At 47.8% G+C, this 6,995-nt stretch overlaps 1 protein-coding gene across 1 annotated transcript in view; it reads right to left on the reverse strand.

The window, feature by feature from the left end:
• LOC146839140 (uncharacterized) overlaps positions 1 to 4,901 on the reverse strand; it is a 366,458-nt gene extending 361,557 nt beyond the window's left edge. The window contains 1 exon segment of the mRNA XM_085600014.1: positions 4,764 to 4,901. The gene's annotated coding sequence lies outside the window, so the exon portion shown is untranslated.
• Positions 4,902 to 6,995: the final 2,094 nt, after the last annotated feature.

Raw genomic sequence — 6,995 nt, forward strand, 5'->3', positions numbered from 1 at the left:
GATATTGGCCCCCTTCATAGACATGGGGAAATATATGTTCTTTCAACCTTGGAGGGAGGGTGGATACGAAGTTCTTGCCAACCTTTTTCCCAACGAGACCTTCATCACTTACGAGCAGGCGGAAGAGAACTTTGGCCTTGGAGAGGGCCAATTCCTACACTTCCGGGGAATTCTGGATGTGGTGAACAGTTCCCGGACATTCCACTCCCGACGCACACCCTAGATATCCTACTTACATGCGGTACAGGTCACAAAATGATCTCTCTCCTCTACAAAGCTATGAAGCAGGATTCTACCTCCCCCCCCGGTGCCACCATCTCAGGCGGCCTGGGAGAAGGATCTTGCTGTCCAGCTGCAAGAGAAACAATGGGCACGCATAGGCTACCACACACGCACAGTCTCCTGTAATGCCAGGTTTAAGTTAACGCGCTTTAACTTCTTGCATCACACCTACCTAACCCCGGGATCCCTGAAAAGTATCTCTTGTGACAGGGGAGTTAGAAGCCCTAGATGTGCCACAGAGAAAGCCGGCTTTTTACATTTGGCATGGGATTGTCCAATGGTCAGGCTGTTTTGGGTGGGGATGGTGGGAAGGATTGTTGTGTTAAGCTTGCTGATATTGTGTATATCAGTCCCGGGATGCAACCACTACGTTGTTGGATGATAAATATCATCGTAAGCCAAAAAGTAATCAGTTTTAATCCACGTTCATTGTTTTCCTTATAGGTTTTATTGTTCATTTAATTGAATAGGTGAAACATGATAATTCCAATATGCAAATGCATGTATAGTGCTGCGGCCTTTAATACAGCATGTTGGATTCCCATGTTTCATATTTATGTTTGACCCAATGCATTTCGGCCATTCGGCCTTCGTCAGGGGTAGCTCTGAAGTAAAGAAAAACATTGTATCGTGAATAGTTTCTCAAAACCTAAATACGTTCCGAACAAAGTTAACAGAGTGAACTTAAAAACACTCTCCAATAAATAATCCCCCGTTTCTTATGAAAAATTAAAATCCGCTATTTGTTTAAACTCATAACGTTATAAAAAAAAACGCATTAGAATCAAAATCATCGTTTGTTGTTAAACCCTTATGTTACTCAACACGTGCGCTACATTGTATCCAATTCCTACCTTCAACGTTCAACGATCAAGTCCAAACCCATTCATAATATGCTTCCCGCTAACACGGATTGCAAACAATTCTTAGGATTGTTGTGGCCACAGGCCTTCAGATGAAGCTTGAATCCTTGAATTGTTTACTTGCATTAGTCCGGAAGCCCAAGAAAAAGAAACTACCACGTAAGCTCCTACAATTAATGCTGGTGCTCGCTAGGCGCAGGATAGCTGTAACTTGGATGGGGCAGAAGTGCCCATGTGGATTAAAGATGTCCGAGAGTGGTCCCTGGCCAAAGAAGCCCACATGAAACTCACTCGAAGGGGCGAGCGGCTACAAGAAGACCTAATGGTTTGGCATGAGATGTGTACCTCTGGGTTGGCGGAGAGGGAGCCCTCCTCACAGGTACAACTGACAGCGAGGCGCGTGAGTTAGATGTAGACAGTGGGCCTACCCTTAACGAGGAGCGAGAGGACCGGCCCCGGTTATACCCACACTGGAAGTCAGTGGCATGACGTGCTACTTCCTCACCGTCATAAGCTCGCGAATTATGATCTTTCTCCATTGTACCTTTCTTCCCCCGATGCTACCTTCTGTACTACGTGCCGTTAACAATGTCAACATACACTGTATTGATGCCAATTTGTTTTTGCATTTGCAAAATGTAAATTGAAAAATAAAGTTAAAAAAAAAAAAAAAGATAGGCTGTGATGGGCCCATTGAAGGCAAACAAAAGATAATGACTCACTACGCAGAAAAACAAAAACATGTTTATGATTATCTCACCCTTATTCTGAAAACCAAAAGAAAAACCCACAAGAGGGGGTTGCTGCTAAACATGGACATGTACACAATTCTTGGGAATATTTATGTGTTTTGACAATATCTTATTTGCCCAGCCTTCTATTTGCACCATGGGGGGATTTGTAACCCACGTTTGTGTGCCTTTTTTAGTATATATTCTACTGCGTGTAATCCAGAACTTTGAACTTCACACTTTGGTCTGATTTTCCCAATCGATTTATTGATGAAAACCACATTATTGTGTAAAATTGTTCTGTCTTACTTTATTGTGAGATTTTCTCTCCAACAGACATCAGCTGGAAAGTCACAGCTCGGGGCCATGCTGGTTGTGGATGAAAAGTTTAAGACCCTGGCACTACATCTGAATGTGACCTTTGCCTCCATCCTCGAATTAACAAGTGTGGTCTTCTTGCATTTTACAGCTGTGGACCACTGGAGTGATTCTTCATTGCTCCCCAGTCCTTAGAGACTTTATTCTCTGCCATCAGACCATCGCCCTCAGCTGGAAGTACCCTTGGTAGCCACTCTTGCTTCAGCATTGAGCTGACCCTCTGCTTATTCTGCTAATGTGCTCTGTCCGTCTGTCTGTCCTTGGACTCCCAGTGTGATGACCCCTGCATCAACCGTAAGCTCGACAGGTGAAGCGTCTCTCCGGCTCCCTGGCCCTGAATGAAGTTTGCTGTCGCTTCAGGGGCTGTGGCCGCTGGACTTCAAGAAGCCTTTGGTTTTTGGCTGAGTAGCTGCTTTGAGCCCACCTCCAGGGCAGGATGGGGGTCAGCTGTGCGTGGGCAGCCCTTCCAGATCTGTGCTCCTTCCCTCCCTGAGCAGGTAAAAGGTCAGGTCAGTCAAACCGCTCCAGGCCATCCTCTGAACGGACAGAGCCAAGGTGTCAGAAAAAGAGGGAATCCGGAGATCTCTGAGCTAAGTCAAAAACTTACAGCCTTATAAAGGTAAACAGAGGACATCTGCCTCAAACAAAAGCATTGAGACAGTTCTACAGCATCAGCCGCTTCCTACAAGACTCCAAGGGGTGATGCTACAAGTCCTGCTCCACGGATTCCTTTATTCTGAACGTCCCCTGGCAAATGCCAACCAGTGAATAAACACTGTCTGTCCCAGCGCAGTGCAGAAAGCTTTCCAGACCTTCGAGGTGCACTCACCTCCTCTATCAGATGGAACTGCAGATGGAAGCCTCTATTCTCAGTGGACAAGACCTCCATTTACCACCAGAATCTTCTTCGTCCTGCCCAGGAGCACACACTCAAATCCACTTTGCATGAAGGTGGGAGGCTCTCAACCAAACCAGGCCCTCAACAAGTTGCTGATATTTGCTAACACACCCTGGACAGCCTTGCCAACTCACTAACTCCCTACACACCATCCAGGGATCACCAATCAATCGACTAGAACATATTGATCAGCCACAAACGACCTTGCGTAGCACCCAGACACCAATCTTTAGCCTTCTGGGGTCCCATCGCTGGAAGTCCCTGCTCCTCAGATTTGTGGATGCTCCACACTGGTAGTGAGCTCATAAAACAGCCTTCAGAAGAATTCATGACACACACTGCACAAGGCTGCATACAGCTCTAGGCTGTTGCCGCTTTAAATAACATTGCCTTACTACTGTTCTTTCAACGCAGATTCTTTTCCATCTCTTACTCACAGCAGCTCTTCATTCAAAACCTTAATCACTAATGTGAGCAAGAATCAGTGCACATCTCAGACCTGTAAATACCCTTAAAATGCATTTTAAATGCAGATTTACTCTTTTGAAAACAACTTCATAATGAGTGCTGTGTGTACAGGTTATAATATTTAAACACCCTCATAGTGTTCTAAGTTGCAGTGCAGTGTGCACAAATTTCTCACTGCACTAAAATACAATGCAGTGTGCAGAATCCCCACAGTGCAGTAAGATGCAGTGCAGTGCACAGATATCCTCTTTAACACAAATGATATCCACAAACTCCCCCAGGGCCGGAAGAAAAGCCCCCCAGATGCCCCTGGATGGAAGAGCCCAGCTCAGCCGGCTCCTGGCAGTGATTTCTCATAGTGCAGTAAGATGATGTGCACTGCAGTGCAGAGATCCCTCACAGTGCAGTAATATCCAGTGCACTGCACAGATTCCTCATAGTGCAGTAAGGTGCAGTGCAGTGTGCACATACCCCTCACAGTACAGTAAGATGCAGTGCACAGATCCCCTCTTTAACACACATGATGCCCATAAACACCCCCAGGGCCGGAAGGCAAGCCCCCCCCCCCAGGGGCCCCCGGATAGAAGAGCCCAGCTCAGCCCCCCAGAGGCCCCCGGATAGAAGAGCCCAGCTCAGCCGGCTCCTGCAGAGATTCCCTCCAGGATTATTCATCTATTTATACAAACACAACAGAAGGTGCTGACAATCTCCTACCTGAGCAGGAACCTGCACAGATTCCTCACAGTGCAGTAAGATGCAGTGCAGTGTGTACAGATATCTCATAGTGCAGGAAGATGCAGTGCAGTGTGCACAGATTCCTCACAGTGCAGTAAGATGCAGTGCACAGATTCCTCACAGTGCAGTAAGATGCAGTGCACGGATCCCCTCTTTATCACAAATGATGCCCACAAACACCCCCAGGGCGGAAGGAAAGCCCTCCAGGGGCCACCGGATAGAAGAGCCCATCTCAGCCCCAGGGCCCCCGGACAGAAGAGCCCAGCTCAGCCCCAGGGGCCCCCGGACAGAAGAGCCCAGCTCAGCCCCAGGGGCCCCGGATAGAAGAGCCCAGCTCAGCAGAGATTCCCTCCAGGATTATTCAGTCTATTTCTACAAACACAGCAGAAGGTGCTGACAATCTCCTACCTGAGCAGAAACCTGTGCAGACATGTCCAGGCTCTCGCCTCCTGCTGGTGGTGGGCTGGGGAGGGTGGCAGATCTAGGGTCTGGGGGGGTCTGGGGCAGATCTGGGGTCTGAGGGGGGGGGCAGATCTGGGGTCTGAGGGGGTCTGGGGCAGATCTGGGGTCTGGGGGGTCTGTGAGGGTCTGAAGATGAAGATAACTGCACAGACAGGCAGGGGGTCCTCCCTCCTCTGCAGAGGCCGGAAGTGATGTCACCACCGCTGCTGGTGCTGTCTCTGCCGCTGCTGACCCGGAAGAGGGAACCCTTCTCCCTCTCATCCAATGTGTAGTTTAGTGGATTTCATCAGCAGACGAGGATCGCCCTCTGGTGGCCACTGATGGAATGGGAGTTGTTTGTCTTTTTATAAGAGATGCACTGTTTGTTACTCTGCTCATCACACCTCACTGCACCTTCCTTTCATGAAAAAGCATGACAACTAAGTCTTGATGATAAAGTAATACAAATTTAAAGTAATAAAAGTATATATGTTTCTATGAAAACTTTTGTCCCTGACCCCGTTACATTAAGTGTCAAAAATAATTATTCAGACACCCAGGAGACTCAGGAACAGTCAGGAGTGGAGACACATGTGGTCCCACAAACACCAAAACCTGCACCCATAAGAGGCAGGACCACAGTCCCACCACTACCTGCCATGGAAGTAGAGGAGGAGACCCAACATGATCCCCAGACATCCCAGCCTGGGCGTACACCCACAACAAGACCCCAAGCACAGGTGTGGTACAGCAATGCCCCACGGAGGCGCAGGTCAAGGCTATAGGAGAGTAGGATTCTGATTCTTATAGTTACCTCCACTGTTTGCTGATGTTTCACTGTTTTTCGACTTATTTAGACTGGGATCCTGCTAATCAGGACCCCAGTCTATCAGCTTTCCACTCTAAATTGATTGCATGTACTTTAGATACACTCTAGATTGGATTCTGGGGTACCCTTATGAGTCCCTAGTATATGGTATACTATGTACTCAGGGCACAGGTACCCCAGAGGCCTACCAGGGGCTGCAGCATGTATTGTGCCACTCCTGGGAAGCCATTTAAAATGACACAACAGGTCTGCTACAGCAGCCTGTGTAAGGTGGTGCATGCACCCCTTACTGAGACATAGGTTCACTATGTCTCTCCATATCACAGCACATATAAACCCCAGCACTCGACATCCTTAGTGGGACAGCTCACCTCCGGACTTTGGTTGTCCTCAAAATCTCCTGGTCCCCGTGGCTGTAGAGTCAAGCTTCACCTCTTCACACCTGAAGCACCTGACATTGGTGGGCATTCGTCTATCGTGCCCCTGGTCACTGGCAAGTGACCCAGACTCTGTCCCCTCTGCTTTCAGGTTCTTCACAGTTCCGATCCAGACTTGGTTCACACCGGACACTTTTCCTCTTCCCGGCAGCAGCACTTTGCAGCACATCGCCATTGAAAATGACGACTATTCCCGATACCATTTGACACCTATGCACCCGGCTTCCCTGGGTGAGGTAACATGAGTACTCCGGTGCTCCCATGGGTGCTGGCCTTAGAACCTTCTAAGTCTGAAAGGGTTTGCTCAAAGTCCTCTCCTAAGTGTCCTTAATCTTTAAAATTTCAACCGCGACTTTCCCATAGAGTTCTATGGAGATCGCGGCTGTGTTCTCACACTGCACGCGTCCCCCGTGGGTCCCCTGTGTCACTACCTTGGTTTTTCCTTGGGGTCCCAGCAATTCTACGTGCTCTAGGCACTGTGTCTAGTCAAGTCGGGGTTGTTAGACCACTTTCTTAATATATGGTTTGGTCTCCCCCTGGGGTCCACTGTGTATTGTGCTATTGACTGTCGTTCTATTCCTGTGATATTGTGTAACTTGCTCTCTAATCATATAAAGAGGTTAGTAGAGTGTGTTTAGAAATAAATACGTTTATTTTATTTATGCCTTGTGTGGTTCTCCTTTCATTTGGTCATTCAGGAGGTTATAATCTGGTAAACCAAGCTGCTTTACATTCCTTAGAGACTTAGCCTGAAGGCCGCTCTCCATAGCTACCACCAGGATAGCTTTCAATAAAGGTTGTCTTAAACCTAATCATCAATAAGGGTTGTTTTGGACTGATACAAGGTGCCCACTATAACTAGTGGACAGCATATACCAGTCCAACTTCTCACATTGTTGTGCAGCGGTTGGATTCAAGCTTCCTATCGCTTTA

This window comes from Triturus cristatus, chromosome 4_2 (assembly GCF_964204655.1).
Source record: "Triturus cristatus chromosome 4_2, aTriCri1.1, whole genome shotgun sequence".
In the NCBI taxonomy this organism is placed as follows: Eukaryota; Metazoa; Chordata; class Amphibia; order Caudata; family Salamandridae; genus Triturus; species Triturus cristatus.